We start from the raw sequence: 21,199 nt of genomic DNA, 5'->3' as shown, positions 1-21,199 counted from the left end.
CTGTTGTTGAAATTTAGAACTTAACTCTATTTTTTGCCACACTCTTTGAACTGAGTCTTCATACACTTAGAGAAATACAAGTAAAGTAAGTCTTCTCTTTGCTCGCACATGATTTCTGCTCTTGTCCAGCTTTCCTACGACGACAGTTGCTGCATAACTCTGCAACCCACTTTCCTTACAGTTGTGTTTGGAGTCACACACAACATAAAAACGTATGGCTCGCCTTCCAGCGCTAAAAACATTTTCGATATATCAGCTACATTTAGCACGCAGCAATGCACTAACAGTAAACTTGCATGCAGTACGGCCTTCCACGCGAGTTTTCTTTGGTTTTAAGCGGTTGTGGGCTAAGAAGACCCACTGCACCAAACTCCTGAGCGCTGCCTGCTGCATGCTGCGTGCTGTGTGGAGCCATGTCTCTGCCTACATTCATTTCTGGCCGATGGGAACTATTTTTGTGATGTAAGGCGGATGCATAACATAGCCCCTTGTCGGTTGCGCCCTCTTATGGAGCCTAACTGCAACTAAGTTACGCCTGTGTACTAGGCAGCTCGGTGCTCTACCATGTAGATTGTGTTCCATATCTTCTAAGGGTCCAACAGTTTCAACAACGACGGACGACTCGTATCCCACTGCCTTTCCATAACTTGTAACCATCTAGTATATTTACTAAGAATATTAAAATGTTACTGTATCTCAAAGTTTTGGCTTACTAGTGCAGCAAAGGAAACAATTCATCTGGCAAACGGAATGTCGTATTTCGTCCTAAGCTGTTATATTGTATTGTTCTATTTGTACTTCTAGGCCATGTCTGTCAGCCCGCCGGGGGCTACAGTCAACTTGTTACAGAAAAAAAGACCTCGGCTGAAGTCTTTCGTCATTTCTAATTGGCCAAGTGAACTGTCCTTTGCACCCTCGATGGCGACGGGACATTAAAATTAACCTGACTTCTCTATCGCTGCAGCATTTCGATTATCAACGTCTCGCCTCAGAGCGCCTCGTTAATTGAAAAGCTATTTGTGTCTCAGAGGATGTTACGAAATTAACAAGGTGAAGGTTATGTAACAAGATTCGATAATCGACAAAGCCGTTTCACCCCCGTTTCCTTATTGTTAATTAAAACGCCTCGATGCCGGCTCTGCCAAGAGGTGTTTATGTCTGTTGTTCAGCCAAACCACCCGAAATGACTGGAATTTTAACATCAGATCTAACAAGTTAAGTGGTAAAAATGGTTTGCAGTGATCATCCGAGAACTCAAACCTCAATGGATGGTCGGCTATTGGCAGTGTAGTGATGGACGATAATCAGCGAAACTTCTAACATAATGTAGCGATAACTTAGTTCTGTGATGATGTTCAAGCGCTAGTGATGTCAAAGCTTTTGCTGCCTACCCTCTCCCTCCCTCCCCCCAATTCTTTACAGAATCAAACAATCATGAATAAAACAATGATAAAATGTTTTCCTTTTATTATCTTGTTGTGAGGCTATCAGCGAGAAAAATTGAAATCTTGTTTAAAGTTTATGGGACGGCGTATGTCCTCCAATTATCAAACACTGGATGATTATAGCGTAGGTATTATGCGATTCATTTGAAGAGAAGCAACTTCTCACTTATTGGACGATTATGACCTCACATCTCCAGAAATATGTCTTGTAGAATGATGAAATTTTTCATGTAGGTTCGTGGATACTATCTGAGAAATGTGATGTGAATGTAGATAATAATAAACGTAAAATATTAAAACTCCATGCCTGATGCTGAAAAGTTCACGCAAAATATAGTAATCCGTGGAACTTTATTCCTTTCATTATTTTTCAGAGGATGTCAGTGACAAAAAGTTTCGAAAATGTTTGAATTGATGTATATAGTTTGTTGCAAATCACTAAGTTTTCTCATGCTCAGATACTAGATGAATATAGTGTGGATAATTTGCACGCCGTGATTTAGGCTGCCTCAAAATATAAAAAGTTTTTAACTTTAATACTTTCCTTACTGTGTTAAACTGTTAATTTTTGATTATACCTCTTAAAGGGTAGATTATGGCATCATCTTAAATTTTTACATTGGGTCAATCATTACGAGTACATGAGATACCGAATATCAAATTTTTGTCCCCTCGGGAAGGTGTTAGGTGGGCAACCTGCAACTACATCCTGGTAATCGAATGACAATTTTAGTTGTTTATCATTAGAGATGTTATGAAATGATGCAATGCGATTCAGATCCTACATGCAGAAGGGGCTGTATGTGTCAGGCAGCTTGGGTATTACAAAAATCCAGCGTATATATTCTGATCACAACTACAGCCAACAGGTTTTGGTAATCCTCGGTCGTTTGGCACAGATAAGGTCAAAAATAAACGAAAAGACGAGATTTCCCTCGTTGCTAACGAACTATTATATCGAGATATGTTAGTGGGAGACATTGACCTGAGTCGTCACAATGCCATAAATTTAATCTAAATCGGCATATCAATGTAGGGATTAGTGTCAAGGGAACGAAAAGTAAACTAATCTCAAATGTAAACATGTGTCTACAGCGACAAGTAAGTGTGGAGGAAAGAGTGAATCATTTAGTAGGTACCATCCTCATCTGTAGTCTGAAAAGAACGGTGGACTGCACGAAAGGAGATTTTTCCCATTGCACCAAGTATTACTATTTCTTCTCATTCCATTCGTGAATGTAGCCCGAGAAGAATGTCAGCTCAAATGCATCTGCGCCATTACTGAAATCTCGTATTCATGGTCCCAACAGGAACGATACGTAATTGGATCCCTTCCGAAAGTCAAACAAACCAGTGACCATTCGTGCTGCCGTTCCGCTTATATTTTCAATATCCTATTTTACTCAAATGATTCAAATACCTCTAAGTACTATGGGATTTAACATCTGTGGTCATCAGTCCCCTAGACTTAGAACTACTTAAACCTAACTAACCTAAGGACATCACACACATCCATGCGCGAGGCAGTACGCATGAGGAGTGATTTAAAATGGAATGATCATATAAAGTTGATCGTCGGTAAAGCAGATGCCAGACTGAGATTCATTGGAAGAATCCTAAGAAAATGCAATCCGACAACAAAGGAAGTAGGTTACAGTACGCTTGTTCGCCCACTGCTTGAATACTGCTCAGCAGTGTGGGACCCGCACCAGATAGGGTTCATAGAAGAGATAGAGAAGATCCAACGGAGAGCAGCGCGCTTCGTTACAGGATCATTTAGTAATCGCGAAAGCGTTACGGAGATGATAGATAAACTCCAGTGGAAGACTCTGCAGGAGAGACGCTCAGTAGCTCGGTACGGGCTGTTGTAAAAGTTTCGAGAACATACTTTCACCGAAGAGTCAAGCAGTATATTGCTCCCTCCTACGTATATCTCGCGAAGAGACCATGAGGATAAAATCAGAGAGATTAGAGCCCACACAGAAGCATACCGACAATCCTTCTTTCCACGTACAATACGAGACTGGAATAGAAGGGAGAACCGATAGAGGTACTCAGGGTAACCTCCGCCACACACCGTCAGGTGGCTTGCGTAGTATGGATGTAAATGTAGATGTAGATTAGAACCTGTGACCGTAGCAGCAGCGCGGTCCCGGACTGAAGCGCCTAGAATTGTTCGGCCACAGCGGCCGGCCCTCTGATACTTCTGTCTGGTATGGATCTCACACATGTGAGCAATATTCTAGAATGGATCGCACGAGTGTTCTGTAAGGAAAACTCTTTGCAGACTGATTGTAGTTTCCTAGCTTATGTGATCTCTGCATTTCACATCCCTAATAATTGTAACACACAGGTGTTTGAGTTAACCTATTCCAGTTGTGACATAGTGATAATAGAGTCATAGGATACTACATTTCTCTCTTTTTTAATGTTATACAGTGCACTGTAAAAAGATTCTGAATAATGAAAGCAAATTCCTTGCAGTTCGTTCCACCACTTTGAAATCTTACCAAAATCTAAGTAATTATATCGGCAGCTTATTTTTCAAACAGTACTTCATTATAGATAACGGCATCATTTACAAAAGTGTGAGGTTACTTTGCATAATTTCTCCCTGGTCATTATTGTTGGAGCAGTGTTAACATCGATTCCCGTCAGATCACGTAAGTTGGGATGTCGGATTGGGCTAGCGCTTAAATGGGTGATCATCCAGTCTGCCAAAAGTTGTTGGCAAGCGGGGTTCATTCAGCCCTAGTGAGGCAAACTGAGGAACTACTCGACTGAGAAGTAGCGGCTACTGTCTCGTAAACTGACATGCGGCCGGGAGAGCAGTATGCTGACCAAATGCCCCTCCACATCCGCTTCCAGTGTCGCCTGTGGGTTGAGGATGACACGGCGGCCGGTCGGTACGGGTTGGCCTTCATGGCTTGTTCAGGCGGAGTTTAGTTTTACTTTTGGATCATGAATATACAACATTAACAGCAAGGTGACGAACACACTTCACTGAGGCACCTTTGGCATTACTCTTCAAGACAACGTGATGTGTCCTCCATATTAAGAAATCCTCAATCCAGCTACAAGTTTCCTTTCACACTCTCTATGACCACACTTCCTTTAATATCCATAGGTTTGGCACTAACTCAAATGCTTTTCGGAAAGCAGGCATTACTGTGTTTACTTAATTGCCTTTATCCAAGGCTTTCTGGATGTCGTGTATAAAAGCTCGCGTTGGATTTCGGTTGACAGGTTAGCAATCCAAGCTGTTTGACATAGAGAAGCTCATTCTATTTGAGATACTACAATATATTTGAGCTCAGAATTTGTTCTGAGATTCTAGAATATGCGGGTGGCAAAAATATTGGATGGTAATTCTGTGGTTAACTTCTGCTTCCTTTCTTGTAGACGGCTGTAACTGTGCTTTTATTCTGTAACAGACAACTACCATGCTATATTGTTGTTAGCAGGGGGTCAAACTAAGTTACAAGTTCTGTGTCGAATCTCACGGATATTCCAATGGATCTTTCAGTTTTGACCAATTTTAGCGGTTTCAGCTGTTATTCTGTCCCACTAACAATAATATGTGCATAATTTACTTTTGCAGTAGAACGAGAATTAAACTGAGGGTGTGCTCTTGGATTTTCATTTGTAAACGATCTTTTGATTTCGTTTCGCTTCCTTAATTTTCATTTCCTGTGTCACTGTACCGATAATACCACTCGGTTGTCTAAACGAAATGAAGGTGAATTATTGAATACAAAGTCCAGTATGTTGTCCGTACGTCGGAACACATTGATCTTAAACTGTCATTTATGATTAAAAAAGTGAAATATATTCGGACAAGTGTTTGTAATAACGTTGTTTTCTGTTTTGGTGTGAGAAATACGTCGTTAATGTTCTTGAAACTATTTCTGATTCGCCCATGAAACTTATTTTGGTGATGAAATGAGGCCTGATTTGCCTAGACAGAAATAGAATGTGAGAATGCAGCGAGTACGAGATTAATGTATGCGTAACTTAAATGTATCCATGTTAAACGGACGTAGGCGACTCTCTCTCTCTCTCTCTCTCTCTCTCTCTCTCTCTCTCTCTCTCTCTCCCTCCCTCCCTCCCTCCCTCCCTCCCTCCCTCCCTCCCTCTCTCTCTCTCTCTCTCTCTCTCTCTCTCTCTCTCTCTCTCTCTCTCTCTCTCTCTCCCCCTCCCCCCCTCTCTCCCTCCCCCCCCCCTCTCTCTCTCTCTCTCTCTCTCTCTCTCTCTCTCTCTCTCTCTCTCTCTCTCTCCCTCCCTCCCTCCCTCTTCCTCTCTTACCAAGCATTTATCCCGACTTGCGGGGTCTGCTGGTTAATCGGATGTGTCATGTTAGGCATGTTAATTTGAAGGGGTGGTCGGATGCCCTTCTTGTCGCCACCACATACCCCCTATGAAGGAATTAGTGTACCACAACTGTCTGCATCTAGCGTAATCCATGGAATAGTGCGAATGTGTTCAGATGTCTGCGAGCCGTGTAACTAAGTCGTAACGTGGGGACCAGCCCGGTATTCACTTAGCAGGATGTGGAAAATCGCCTAAAAATGACATCCAGGCTCGCCAGCCCACCGGCCCTCGCCGTTAATTCGCTGAGCGGATTCGATCCGGGGCCAGCGCGCCAACCCGAGACCAGGAAGCAGCGCGTTAGCGCTCTTGGATACTCTGGCGGGTGTAGGCGACACCTATGACGGTATTAATTTTATAAACAATGCAAACTGCGGCTTCAGTCACGTTTAAACTAAAACACATACACAACTTCAGGAGGGAACTATGACCTGCATACTTTTCTTGGCAAACTCTCATACAAAATGACCCATATACTTAGAACATACATCATCAGTTTCCATTTCAGAACACACACTAAACAACAACAACAAACTCTCAGACGTAGGACACATACGGTGATCAGCCAGAACATTACGACCACTGACCCGCTGTGAATATAAAACCATCCAGGCGATAGCAGCGTCACCTGGTGAGGAATGACTGTTAGTCAGACACATGCAAGCTGTGTGTAGTGTCAGTGAGCATCTTGTACGGGTGTAGGGTAGGCAAAGTGCACAATCTGTCCGAGATTGACCAAAGACAGATTTTGATTGCCCAGAGGCTTGGAACGAGTATTTCGGCAACTGCATGTCTCGCAAGGTGTTCAGGTAGTGCTGTGATGAGTGTCAATGGCGAAACTATGGTGAAACCATGACCAAACGTCGTGGGGTTGGGCGGCTACCCCTCGTTACAGATGTTAGAGAGTGGAACGATAGAAAAAGAGTCTGAAGGTGGTTCGATAAACTCTCTGCCAGGCACTTAAGAGTATTCATGTAGATGGAGATGGAGATCAATGAACATAGCAACGTATATCGCAGTGACAATTGCTCCAAATCATTATTAATGGCACTGGATACGCATTCCAAAATACTGAAAATGGTCGTCAAATATCACAAGAAACGGACGAAATTTATCAAATCAATTACAGTTCTTCAGATATAAAGTCCAGATGAATAGCTTGAAAACGATAATTTGAATTTTTCAAAAACTTTTCACTTAGTAACATCGTAAACATTCATACAATTTCTGAGTGTTTCAGCTTCTGTAATATTACTTGTAATTACTGTAAGAAAATAAACTTTGCTCTTTGCGTCCCTAGCCTTCGCGTACATAAAACTTGCACTCACTCATACAAAAACATCTTACCTCTGGCGTATATAGTTATAAAACATTGTATTATATTAACGAATGTGCACCTGATGATGACTACATTCTGCCCAAACGGTCCGTGCTCAAGTAAATATAGTTGTTAAACGTAGCTGTAGCAGAAAATTGTGTTGTTTGGGAAATACATGTGTGTTTTAGTTGTTTGTGCTGAGAGTATACAAGCGAATGTTCAGAGAAACGTTGGCAACATTGGAAAATATTTCTCGCTGGCAGAGCGGGCGCGGTTTGTTAGCGACTCCCGTACCCGGCCTTACTTAGTCTCGGCGGCATTCATGTAGCGGTCGTACGCTTGGCTACGGCGGCACAAAAGAGCGCTAACAAGATCGCGGGCCGCGGGCGGACGCAGGATAAACATTGAGCGGTCGGCCGCCAGGCGGCAGCAGCTGCAGCGTCGGATGCGACCGCAGCGCCCGCGGCGGCCGCCGCGCAAGGCGAGCCTCTGCTCCTGCCGGCCCCTTTGAGCCATCCCGATCCGAAAGGCTGTGCTTGCTCGCGCTTGCCAGCGTTACAGAATATATTAAATTCCCTGCGGGGAGAGTTAATTTCCTAGGGCCTAGGGGGAGCGCAAGGGCTGGCGCTCCCTCCTCTGCGTTCTTATCTTCAATAAAACCGACCAGGAATTTGCTCTTGTCCGATCGCGGGTGGGCGAAAAATGCGTGGAGCGCGGCGTCGCACAGTTCATCGACTTGCACAGCCAACCGGCGGTCGATACAAATATTGGCCCCCGTTCTATTTTTGCCCCATTAGCTTTGCCCTTCCCCTACAGAGCCAACAGTTGTGTACTTCAGGGGGTAGACCAAAGTAGAAATATTTTTATCCTGAGTTTACTATTGGCTTAAAATGTTCCTTAGAGGGTCTATTTTCAAGATTATTTCATATAAATTGGCCCGCAACAGTTAAAATATGTTAAAACTGCGATATACTGCACAAAGGTCTGGCGTATGCCAGAACTCCAATGCAAATGATGCAATACTAGAGGGTGGCGCAGATGAAGGTAACCCGTGTAAATATAAAGGAAATGGAAGGAAATTACAGCCGGCAGCGGTGGTCTAGCGGTTCTAGGCGCTCAGTCTGGAACCGCGCGACTGCTACGGTCGCAGGTTCGAATCCTGCCTCGGGCATGGATGTGTGTGATGTCCTTAGGTTAGTTAGGTTTAAGTAGTTCTAAGTTCTAGGGGACCTAAGATGTTAAGTCCCATAGTGCTCAGAGCCATTTGAACCAAAGAAATTACAAACAGGAAAAACTTAAATGAACTTAAAATTTATTTACTATGCAAAATAAATTTATCGACGATGCTGAAAGCGATTCTCTGCTACATCAGTGTTCAGCTTTTCGCGTCTAACATTAAGCATATTCAGATACACACTGCGTAAAGTCCGGATATTAACGGCGGAAAATTCATTGCTTATGTTGTCTTTCGGTTCTGTTATTGTGCGTGTATTTGTTTCATAGATCTAGTTCTTCAAGTATCCCCAGAGGAAGAAAATAATTACATGTTATTAGACCTGGCGAACGTGGTCGTCATAAACGCTTGCTGACAGTTCATTCCTCAATAAAGACACCATGGACTCGTTGCTAGGATACCTTAGACGTGTGGAATGTCGCCCCATCTTGTCGGTAGAACTAGTATTGTCTTTCATATTCGGTGATTTGAGTACAAAACGTATCAAAAATGTCACTTATGTAAACGTGTTAAGGGTAGTGTCAAAAAATATAGGTCCAACTATGCTCGTTCCTGTTACACTGCATAAAACGCCAATCATGGAGTGGTTGCTGCAAGCAATGTTAGGGTTCTCGGTAGCACAGTACATCGTATTCTATGAACTCACATGATCGGAAAGATGAAACCGTGCTTCATCAATCATGATGTAACAGAAACATCGTTGATGTTATTCAAAAGCCACGTGCAGTAATCTATATGTTTCTGACTGTCATCGCCCCGCAATTGCTGCGGAACTGTCACACGATATGGCTTCAGATTAAGACTTTTCAATATCCGCTGGCAACTCATCCTGCTTACATGCACCATTTGGACCATTTGCGTATAGTCTTCTTTGCATTCTGAAAAATTCTTCAGCCAATGTCTGTAAATAACTAGTGCATGAGCTGAAGGAATTCTTTGTCGTTTAATTTTTTATACAGATCACTAGGTGCGCTACTGTTTGTACAGACAATTGCTCTCTTTTCTGGTAGTCGTCTATCAGGATACTTAACCCCGAAAATTACGCGAGTTTACTTAACCGAACCTGTTTTCACATACGCTTTCACAATTTCAGTTCTTTCTTCAGTCGATAAACTCATTTTGCAGACCGCAAAAAAAAACGTCTAACTTACGAAATAAACTGAAATACTGCTAGAAGAATGCGGACAGTCGATTATTGCATAAAACTGCCCATTGTTCTACTTGTTTACGCTATGTAAGAAGTTGAAATATCGCAATCGTATTCAGAGGAGAAGCGTACTACTTTCGACTGCGCTACTCTTTATAATAGTTACCGAGAGAATAGGGGTCCTCTTGCCGTCGGACAGTATCACACAGGGCATCAGAATCACCTCAGAGAGCTTTCCGAGCGGGACTGATAGGAAATCGTAAGTCAAATGAAGGAAAAAAAAACACTACAATAACAGTTAAGTTAAAATTCATATACATAGAAGAATATATCGCTTGAACACGTCCAAGTACGAATGAAATGTGATTCGTTTACATTCTAGAGTATAATCAGAACGATTAGTACACTCGTAAATGGGGCAAGCTGGCATTTTTGATAAAACACTTCCCCAGAAGCAGAAGCTCGGGCCAGCTGAATTGTCGGACGTCAGCTTTACGCCTTTGACGTCATGACAGCTTCCTTTATTGTGCGTGAAGTAATTATCGTCCCTGTATGAGGAACTGCGCTTTGTCGGCAAATATTGTAACGGTTTTGAACCCTCCTTTTTCATCTAAGAGTTCACATATCTTGCTCTACCTCACGGTTTTCGTATTAGAAACAAAAAAATGTATTGAATTTAATTTCTGCATTGGCATACATTCATACTCATTCCTCTTCCTTTACTAATAAGACTGTACCGAGTAAAAGGAAAGGAAAGAGAAAAAAATCGTAACCATTATGCGTATCAGACAATTGCATGGCTTTATAAGGTTCAAATGGCTCTGAGCACTATGGGGCTTAACTTCTGAGGTCATCAATCCTCTAGAACCTAGAACTACTTAAACCTAAATAACCTAAGGACATCACACACATCCATGCCCGAAGCAGGATTCGAACCTGCGACCGTAGCGTTCGCGCGGTTCCAGACTGTAGGGCCTAGAACCGCTCGGCCACCCCGGCCTGCCTTTATAAGGTCCGGCTGTGATTTAAGTATTTGGTAGCATCGAGTGATTTGATGGTAAACTAGTGTTCCTAATCTGTATTTCTGGCTGAAAATAGGCAAAAACGTGACAGTAATCTGTTGACCACTGTTTCCTATTGTTCTTGTACCACGTCCACTAAGGCTGATGTCGTACCCCATAAGTGCAATGGCCACGCGGTGGTTAATTAAAGTAGGAAGAATTTCCGCCTTGAAAACATATAGAACAGTTTCTTTAATCTAAAGCAACGGATAAAAGCATCACAATGTTTAACCATATCTCATGTATTTTTAACTCTATTGCCTGCTGCGTCTGAAAATAACCTCGGGAGGGGGGATGGGGGGCTTGAAGTTTGCGTATCAACCACTGTTCTTAAATGCTAGTGTCCCTTACGGAATGAAAACTTGACAGTAATTTAGCGGATAAAATTGTCAGGATGGGGTAGGGTGTGGGGGAGGAAGGAGATGCCTTTACATGGGAACAAGGGAAATGATTTTATAAGCTAGTGCGTGGTCCTAGATCCTGCAACATAGATAAATGTTGCCGAGGGCAATGAACAAGAGAGAAAGCTGATATTACTCATTCATAGAGATTTGCGGAGCTGGTAAACTTAAAGTTTCGTTACCTGGTTTTCAAGTTCAGAAATGGTTCAAATGGCGCTGAGCACCATGGGACTTAACAGCTGTGATCATCAGTCTCCTAGAACTTCGAATTACTTAAACCTAACTAACCTAAGGACATCACACACATCCATGCCCGAGGCAGGATTCGAACCTGCGACCGTATCAGTCGCGCGGTTCCCAACTGCGCGCCTAGAACCGCGAGACCACCGCGGCCGGCTGTTTTCAAGTAACAAGAGCGAAAGGAGAGAATAATGTACACGAGTTACAGTTATTGAAACAAGAGAATGAACATACTGGCCCTCCTTAAAACAAGGCGGTGAAAAGAATTTAGCTTGCCACAGAAGAGAGAAAGGTTTCAGCAAATCACAGTGATTTTGCTACAAAGACTTGTGACTATGAACAAGCTCTGATGGCGATATAGCTACAAGTGCGCCTGCAAGCACTTGCGTTGCGTTCCACGTCATTCCCCCGTGGTACAGCTGCACAGCGTACAACACCTGTCTTGGCAGAAATTCGGGCAAATCACCGTTGGCTGGATAAATCGTTCCACCTACCCGTTCCAAGTCAGGTATGCCAAGGCATAGAAGGCTGCGGTCCTCTGCCACCATTTAGTTCCTTTTTCTTCAAACAATCCCTCCCACCTTGCTATGGTCCTGTGCGTTCCAACGGTTCGACCCTCCGTTTTTGAGCTCTAAGAGAGCAGAAAATTCGCCTTACCTGACATCAAAACTAACACAATGGATTTCGTGCAGGACACGGAGTGTTTAGGAAACAGAAGCTGCTCATCGTAAAGGAAGAGTTAGGATTAAATAAAACACATACCCTACAGATCACTTCCTATACGTACTGCTTCGAGTAGACTACGATAAAGATCTCAAACTAAAACAATTAAAGATCTCTCTTCTCATGTTTGGGATTCACAGTCATTTAATGTTTCTTAAAAGACATCATAGTCGCCGCCGGCCGGAGGAACCGAGCGGTTCTAGGAGCTTCATAAAATCAACATCTGAGGTCATCAGTCACCTAGAACTTAGAACTACTTAAACCTAACCAACCTAAGGACATCACAGACATCCATGCCCGCGGCGGGATTCGAACCTGCGACAGTAGCAGCAGCGCGGTTCCGGACTTAAGTGCCTAGAAGCGCACGCCCACCGTGGCCGGTTCTAGGCGCTTCAGTCCGGAACCGCGTGACTGCTACGGTCACAGGTTCGAATCCTGCCGCGGGCATGGATGTGTGTGATGTCAAGAGGTTAGTTAGGTTTAACTAGTTCTAAGTTCTAGGGGACTGACGACCTTAGAAGTTAAGTCCCATAGTGCTCAGAGCCATTTGAACCCATTTATTGTTACTATTGCAATTTCGGCCTGATGACCATTTTCAAGTAACACTGCAAAAGTTACATTCTGTCAGACAGTTTTATATTCTGACAGAGTGTAACTTTTGCAGTGTTACTTGAAAATGGCCATAAGGCCGAAATTGCAATAGCAACAATAAATATTTTACACAGTCAACGGCGACTATGATGTCTTTTAAGAAAGATTAAAGACCTATCTGATTGATAGGGTAAACCCTAATGAAAGATTTGCTCAAACAAACGTACGACTTTCAGCTTGACGTGGGGCATATCAGTGTGCTACATTTGAAATACTGTGTCCAACCCAATACAGCTAAAGACCTAATCATGGTTCTTCCTGCTATACTGAATGTGCACAATGAGTAAAATTTCGTCATTTGCCACCCATCCAGGTACCACAATTTTAGTGACGAGTACCGAAGTTTAATGTAGCAGTTATCACGATATAACATTCCGGAGAATCGCCGCCTCCCTGGGATGATGTACGAGAGCTGAAACGTCATTCACGTGGAAACACTCTGGAGAAATTTAGGTTATTCTCTGTGCAACTAGGAGTGGAGTAGTAGTAATCTTCCGCGAGCAACCGCCTGTGTGCCGACGCACGTATTTTCCGTTTCGAGTCCCCCGAGTCTGCGATGATTTACGAGCGGAAGCGACTGCCGCCTCCCGCGACACAAGTCAGGGCCGTCGTTTTTCTCGAGATGAGCTCCTGACAGATTGCGCTTCCCGATACACCAGCCAGGCGCTGAGTGGGCGAGTGAGCTGCTCTTCCCTTGCGAGGCCACACTTCGCCACTACATAGAAATGTGCGACACTTTTTTTCCCTTCTTTCTGGCAAACGAGTGATGGAATGATATCTTCCAGCAAAGATACGGAATGTAAAGCCACTTACTTGTGTACTTATTCTGTGATGTTGATAGAAAGAGTCACACATGTTGAAAGTTCCTAAGCTCCTAGTCGTAAGAGATATCAGTGTTCGCATATAACGGGTGATCAAAAAGTCAAAGTCAGTATAAATTTGAAAACTTAATACACCACGGAATAATGTAGATAGAGTGGTAAAAATTGACACATATGCTTCGAATGACATATGGGTTTTATTACAACCAGAAAAATACAAAAGTTCACAAAATGTCCCACAGATGGCGCTTCATCTGATCAGAATAGCAATAATTAACATAACAAAGTAAGACAAAGCAAAGATGATGTTCTTTCCAGGAAATGCTCAATATGTCCACCATAATTCGTCAACTATACCTGTAGTCGAGGAATAATGTTGTGAACAGCACTGTAAAGCAAGTCCGGAGTTACGGCGAGGCATTGGCGTCGGATCTTGTCTTTCAGTATTCCTAGAGATGTCGGTCGATCACGATACACTTGCGACTTCAGGTAACCCCAAAGCCAATAATCGCACGGACTGAGGTCTGGGGACCTGGGAGGCCAAGCATGACGAAAGTGGCGGCTGAGCACACGATCATCATCAAACGACGCGCGCAAGAGATCTCTCACGCGTCTAACAATATGGGGTGGTTCTAATAAAACCCCATGTCAATCCAAGCATGTGTGTCCGCTTTTACCTCTCTATCTACATTATTCCGCGGTTTATTAAGTTTTCAAATGTGTACTGACTGTTTGATCACCCGGTATACATCCGTGCTTAGCAAACCACTGTGAAGTGCATGGCATGGCTGCTTCGCATTGTGCCAGTTATTAAGGCTTCTTCCCGTTCCATTCGCGTACGGAGCATGCGAAAAATGATTTCTGAAACGCTTCAGTGCGCTCTGCAATTAGTTTAACCTTGTTCTCGTCATCCGTGCGGGAACAAAACGTAGGGGGTTGCTGTATATTTGCAGATTCATCACTTCAAGCTGGTTCGGTATTGCCTGCGTGTATCTTGAAGCGTTTGCCACTTAAGTTTCCTCAGCATCCACGTGACACTCTCCCGTGGCGTAGACAAACTTGTGACCATTTGTGCTGTCCTTTTATGTATAAATTCAGTGTCTCCTGATAGTCCTGTTCCATACGGATCCCACACAATTGGGCAACATTCTGGGATGGACTGCAAGGGTGTTGCGTTAGATCTTAATGATGAACATGAAACACTTAGCTTCCGGATAGGAATGTGTACAATAACTATGGTTCGACTTTAAAATAGTAGCTGACCTTACACTTGATAAGTACATACCTAGAGGGACAGTTTATGATGGAAGGGAACGTCCACGGTTTACAATATCTGAAAATCAAATTACAAAGAAACATAGACTCCTGCATAGCTGAAATAAATGCTTTAAACACTCAAGAGGGCGACGAGTGAAGCCTTCATCCATTATTACTATTGAAAGGTCTCTCAACAAACCCAAAGAAATTCTGGTCATTTTTACTGGCTGTTGTATTGTATTGTATTGTATTGTATATTAACCGGGGCCCTAGAAACGGCGGAGAGGCTCCGTCCCCGCCGCAGCCGCAGTGGTCCACAACCCCATGACGACTACCGCAATCCACTTCACCCCTCCGCCGCCCCACACCGAACCCAAGGTTATTGTGCGGTGGACCCCCCAGGGAACGCCTCACACCAGACGAGTGTAATCCCTATGTTTGCGTGGTAGAATAATGGTGGAGTACGCGTACGTGGAGAATTTGTTTGCGCAGCAATCGCCGACATAGTGTAACTGAGGCGGAATAAGGGGAACCAGCCCGCATTCGCCGAGGCAGATGGAAAACCACCTAAAAACCATCCACACACTTGCCGGTTCACCGGACCTCGACGAAGTCCTCCGGGCGGGTTCGTGCCGGGGACCAGGCGCTCCTTCCCGCCCGGAAAACCGTGCATTACACCGCACGGCCAGCCGAGCGGGCATACTGGATGTTAGTGGTACCAAAGTTAGTATCCAGACATTTATGCAGGATGGAGGGACTGTAACTGAAGGTAGCCATTCAAAGGTAGAGTGCTGAACTCAACAATCAAATATTTTCTTAAAAGGGAAAGTCCAAGAGAATAGCATTAATTTAAATTTGGCGCCACTGGAAAGATGACTGATATAAATATTAGCGTTCCTCGGGCTACAGCTGAAATCGGTAGTACGGAGCAAATCCCAAGAGAACAGCGTAACCCCTCTCATATTGTAAACCGAATGTGAAACTGAGTTAACTCCTCTTTTAATGTAATACTCCGCGAATCCCTAAAAAACTGGATTAAGACAGGAAATGAAATAAGTCATACTTTTGTCGTGGTACTGTTCCGAACTCTTCTTTGATGGCGCGAACATGCATTATGATTGCTGCCCGAGTCCCTGAAAGCCATTACTCTAGACATGAGGACTGATGTAACACGTTCAACAGCGTGCTTAAATTTCTTTATTCAAAAGTGATCGGTTCCTGTGATACATCGCACCGTCATCAGGCCTGATTTTATACACACAATCCTCGTATACTGATCAGCTGTCGTCCCACTTCCAATAGAAGATGGATATACGCAGTGTTCTAGAGTACGATTCAGATTCTGAACAATCGCTCACGCCCATTCGGAATTGGTGCAGTACATTTTTTTCCACTGTTTTCAATCGCGCGCTTAGTTGACGTCAGTCTGTCTTGAAGAAATACTGAGCAGCCTTTTATGTCTCACACATAATACTCTGAGGAGGATGTATTCGCTTTGTTTTGATCAGTGAGGTAAACATTTCCATCCTGCTCTAACATTCCTCCTCGGCTCATTGCCTCAATGAGTGATGTACAAAATTAGCTTACTACACTTTTACGGAACTATCGAGCCATTAATATCGAAGACGTTATTCTATAATTCCTGGAAATGTGCGGCTTCCCTACACAGCAAAGTCCTGGGCGACGTCCGTATCGGAAAAACAATTAAGGGCCGGATTCGCTTCTCAAGTATCTCTCGAGAACTGGGAGCATTTTGTCTACAAGGAAAGATACAGAATGGCATTGTCTACCATTAAAGATTTATAGCCATCGACCCGAAGGTTCAGGCTTGCCAGAGGTGGCGCTAAAATGTATTAAGGGGATGTTCCTTCCTTCCTTGAATCCGCAAACCACTTTAAAAGTACACGGCAGAGGGTACAATGTCCTAATATTAGCCACCTTCCGTCGTATTCAATTCGCTTACGGAACGAGTGACAAATAAATGTCATTTTGTTTCTGAACAAGCCATAATCTTATTTAATTTATTTTCAAGGTCCCTGTGCGAGATATGAGTTGGAGGCAGCAGAATTGCACTGTCGTCCTCAAACATCAGACTTCTGAGTTAACACAATATGGTTTCACGAGAACAAGATATCGTATCTTCTAAAGTTGCACACTTACGTCGCCTTAATGCCCTTGTTATGATTTTTATATGGTATATGATGTCTGCATGTAACATAGACAACACGGTGCTCCACACGCACACACATAAAATATATAATACATTCCCTTTTTATTTAGTGGCAAAATACGTTTCTGTTGTAACTCCTTATCGTATTTCAGGCCCCTTTCTGTTTCATATAAGTGCACAAAACGTGCGCTGATGACTTGACAGTTGGAATTAGCATGTGCCTTAAGGAATTCTGTGGCCGAGCGGTTCTCAGTGTTTTAGTCCTGAACCGCGCTGCTGCCACGGTCGCAGGTTCGAATTCTACCTCGATCATGGATGTGTGTGATGTCCTTAGGTTAGTTAGGTTTAAGTATTTCTAAGTCTATGGGACTGATGACCTCAGATGCTAAGTCCCATAGTGCTTGGAGCCATTTGAACCATTTTGAACCTTAAGGAATGGCGACCTTTCTTGTAACACGTGAATTGCAATCACAGAATAACAGCTTTGTAGATACTCTGTTAAAATGAACTTCTCTCTACCCTTCTGTGTTTAATAGTATTAAAAGAGCCATGTCCACTCCATGAGGCAAAAGACAGCACGATTATTTCCAGCTAAAAGAGATATATTTAACAGTGTGTTGATTAATTAGCTGTTTTTTCCAAAAAAGATGTCACATGCCATCATGCCTACCGATAAAGTACTCTATACCCTGGAGCACTGACCTGCACTTGGTCGTAACTATCTTGTATATGGTTTCCTTCTACAGACGCACCCCACACTGATCAGCCAGAACTGTTATGACCACTTATCTAATAGCCAGTATGTCTACCTTTGGCATGGATAACAGCGGTGACACGTCGTGGCATGGAAGCAATGTGGCCTTAGTAGGTCGCTGGACGGAGTTGGAATCACATTTGCACATATCAGTCACCTCAATTACCATAAATTCCGGTGAGGGAGGTGATGAGCTCCGATGTTACGTTCAATCTCATACCAGGTGTATTCAGTCGGGTTGAGATCCTCCGAGGTGGGAGGTCAGCACATCAACTAGAGCTCTCCACTGTGTTCCTCGAACCACTCCATCACACTCCTGGTCTTGTGGCATGGCGCATTGTCTTGCTGAAAAGTGCCACTCCCATTGGGAAACATGAAAGTCATGACGGGGGGTACGTGGTCTGCAAGTAGTGTACGATACACCTTGGCCGTCATGGTGCATTACGTCAGCTACACTGGAACCATGGATGTCCAAGAGTATGTTTCCCAGTCTATAATATAGTCGTCGCCAGCTTGTCTCCATCCTGCAGTACAGGTGTCAATGGGGTGCTCCCATGCAAGACGACGGGTTCGCACCCTCCAATCGGCTTGATGAAGAAGAAATCAGGATTCATCAAAGCATGCAACGCTCTGCCGCTACGGCAGCGTCCAGTGCCGATAGCCACGTGGCCAGTTTAGTCGTAGTACCGGTTTCGTGGTGTTGGCATTGGCACGTGCATGTGTCGTCGGTTGCGGAGGCCCATTGTTGTACTCATCATCGCTCCTTCACCATGACACTTTTTTCGAGCGTCACCTCGCTCCACCATTACACCATCGCATCATTAACGTTCGAGAGTGATTGTATTTCAACAGTAATATAAAATCTCACGAGTTTCAAAAACCATCATTATTTTCATCCATGTGTGTTTTATTCAATCTCGTTTAGTGTTTTTATGTAAAAATAGTCACTATCGTCCACTTACGTATCTTTTTCCAAATCATCTCTTATTGTCCCCTTTTATATATTTTAACCATTTTAAATACAGTTTCTCTACACTTTGGCTGAAGAGCGGATTCATCTGCTCCTAAAAGAAAAAGAAAAAAAAAAAAAGCTCAGGACAGCCAGTTGTAGCCCTTCAGGAAAAATTGTTGAGATCATCGAAAGCCTGAAATTTTATCCGAATTTGACGACTGTTCACAGAGAGAGTGCGACGGCTCCTGCAGCAAACGTTGACCATTGTTGCCGCTTCGCTTCACTCTGCAACAGATGGGCGACCCAAGTACGGCGAACAACGGCAACAATGGTCACAGGAGTGGCATTAGGTCATACGTCCCTCCTGTCGTTGTAAAGAGATCCGGGCCGCGCCTAAAAATGCGCCCTGCTGAATGACCCGTGTGCTTTTACGTTGTTTGGAATACAACTGTCGCCGCGCCTCTACATGCTGACCCGTCAGGGGAAGTCGTAACTACGAAAAGTTTCGAAAACGCTACACACCACTGTGTTACACGCTATAGTTTGGAGCCCTTCAGCGGCAGAGGGTTGTAACCTGCCTCAACAAAGCAGGAAAGTTCACCGAATAATTTGCTTGTAATTTTCACCATGCCCTCAAATGTTCACTTTGCCGATAGCCCACGGTACTTCGGATAGGCTAGCATTGTCCATGCGGATACTTACCTTGGTGTGAACAAGCCCATTCTGTGACTCAAGGTCCTCGGCTCTGCTGAACGTTCCTGGGCGACCACTCGGGCGCTAGTGCGTAGGACCATCGACAGCGTGTATGGCTCTGAGTAGGGCCCTCCTGAATCGATAGATCCCATAATGGCATGGCAGTCGAGGGATCACGAGCAATTCGAGCAGTAGTGTCAACCGCTGCCGTACTTTTACAGGTGCTGGTAGATGTTACTCCTTCTTACACAAGGCCTAACATGTTCTTCTCATAAGAAACCAACTTTCAAATGCGACATCCAATTACGGAATCTTTCCTCGCTTGCGTTGCTCCAACACACTAGATGCGGTTACGCTGAAATACTAACCATTTGCGCATTCGGGAGGACGACGGTTCAGTCCCGCGTCCGGCCATCCTGATTTGCGTTTTCCGTGATTTCCCTAAATCGCTCCAGGCAAATGTCAGGATGAGACCGATGACCTCGCAGTTTGGTCTCTTCCCCCAAACAACGTAAGCCAACCCATGCCAACTAACCATTTGCATACCGAAATATGAGGTAGACTTATGACGGAGCAAGCTCAAGCTGCACATAGATCAGGGAGGAATTTTGGGCGGTTTCGATTCAAAGCAAGAAATATTAGTGTTTAACATCCTGACGGCAAGGTTCATTACAAATCAAGAATCAGCTTCTCAATATACATAAACGATTTTTCAACTAGGAACAGCAGCACAGTTAGAGGAGCTAGCTTATAATACTGCTGTCTGTAACAAAGGGTCATTTTTGGGAGATAGTAAACTCCATATTGACTGGGAGAAATTTTCAGTTTGATACAATTAATGGCATCTATTTCAGATGTGATATAAGTGTAATGTCACGCCTTTAACAAACATAAAAAACTGCTAGTAGCCGATTAAAGATAGGTGCTGAACAGCTCGAGTATATCGCATCGCACGTATAATTTGGTTGGTTAGTGGGTTGGTTCGTTATTGAGTAGACCAAACAGCGAGTCATCGGCCCCATCGGATTTGGGAGGGATGGAAAAGAAAGTCGGCCGTACACATTCAAAGGAACTATTCCGGCTTTTGCCTAAAGCGATTTAGGGAAATCACGGAAAACCTAAATCAGGATGGCCGGACTCCCGAATGCGAGTCCACTGTGCTAACTACTGTCCCACCTCGCCAGGTACGTTTGAGTATTTAGAGGTAATAAGAAGAACTAATGTGAAACGAGGAGTATTAGGAAGTGCAAATGAAGGATTTAGGTTTGTTGAAAAAACACTGAGGAAACTGCAATAAAGATGCTAGTGTGACCAGTCCTGCAGAATGGTTCCAGAGTTACGAATCGTTATCAAGTAAGTATCGCAGTAGGCATCGAAAGAATTCAGAGACACTCTGCTAGGATCATAACAGATCGATATAAAAAATAGCTCTGAGTACTATGGGACTTAACACCTGTTTTCATCAGTCCCCTAGAACTTAGAACTACTTAAACCTAACTAAACTAAGGACATCACACACACCCATGCTGAGGCAGGATTCGAACCTGCGACCGTCGCAGTCCCGCGGTTCCGGCCTGCAGCGCCTAGAACCGCACGGCCACCGCGGCCGGCTTACCATACAAGTAATCGCACGCTGACAGATCAGATGACTTGGGTAGCCAGCTAGGGCCGCGACTACACTGACGTCTTGTAACAACTATGTCAGACGTGAAGTTGGTAAACGTTTTCCAGAGTTCCGCCGGATTATTGGCAGTTACTCCACCCTGTTGGAGGTAACTTTACATGTTTTCGTCCTCCATTAATGCTGCCACAATTGGTTTCAAAATGTTGTTAATGCAACTCGCCGAAGTCGATGTATGACGACAGAAGATGGGACCAACAATGCGGTTTGCATACACTGCACACCAACCCCAACCTTCTGATCATGCAATGGTGATTCGTGGAAGTTTTTTTCGGAATATCGC

The 21,199-nt window shown here is 43.9% G+C and overlaps 1 protein-coding gene across 1 annotated transcript in view; it reads left to right on the top strand.

Annotated features, from left to right (window-relative positions):
• LOC126338532 (serine-rich adhesin for platelets-like) overlaps window positions 1–21,199 on the top strand; it is a 2,400,280-nt gene that overhangs the window by 375,319 nt on the left and 2,003,762 nt on the right. The window lies entirely within an intron of this gene.

Source organism: Schistocerca gregaria, chromosome 1, assembly GCF_023897955.1.
Source record: "Schistocerca gregaria isolate iqSchGreg1 chromosome 1, iqSchGreg1.2, whole genome shotgun sequence".
NCBI lineage: Eukaryota > Metazoa > Arthropoda > Insecta > Orthoptera > Acrididae > Schistocerca > Schistocerca gregaria.
Note: the sequence above shows the minus strand (reverse complement) of the source record. Positions and strands in the feature narration are given on the sequence as shown.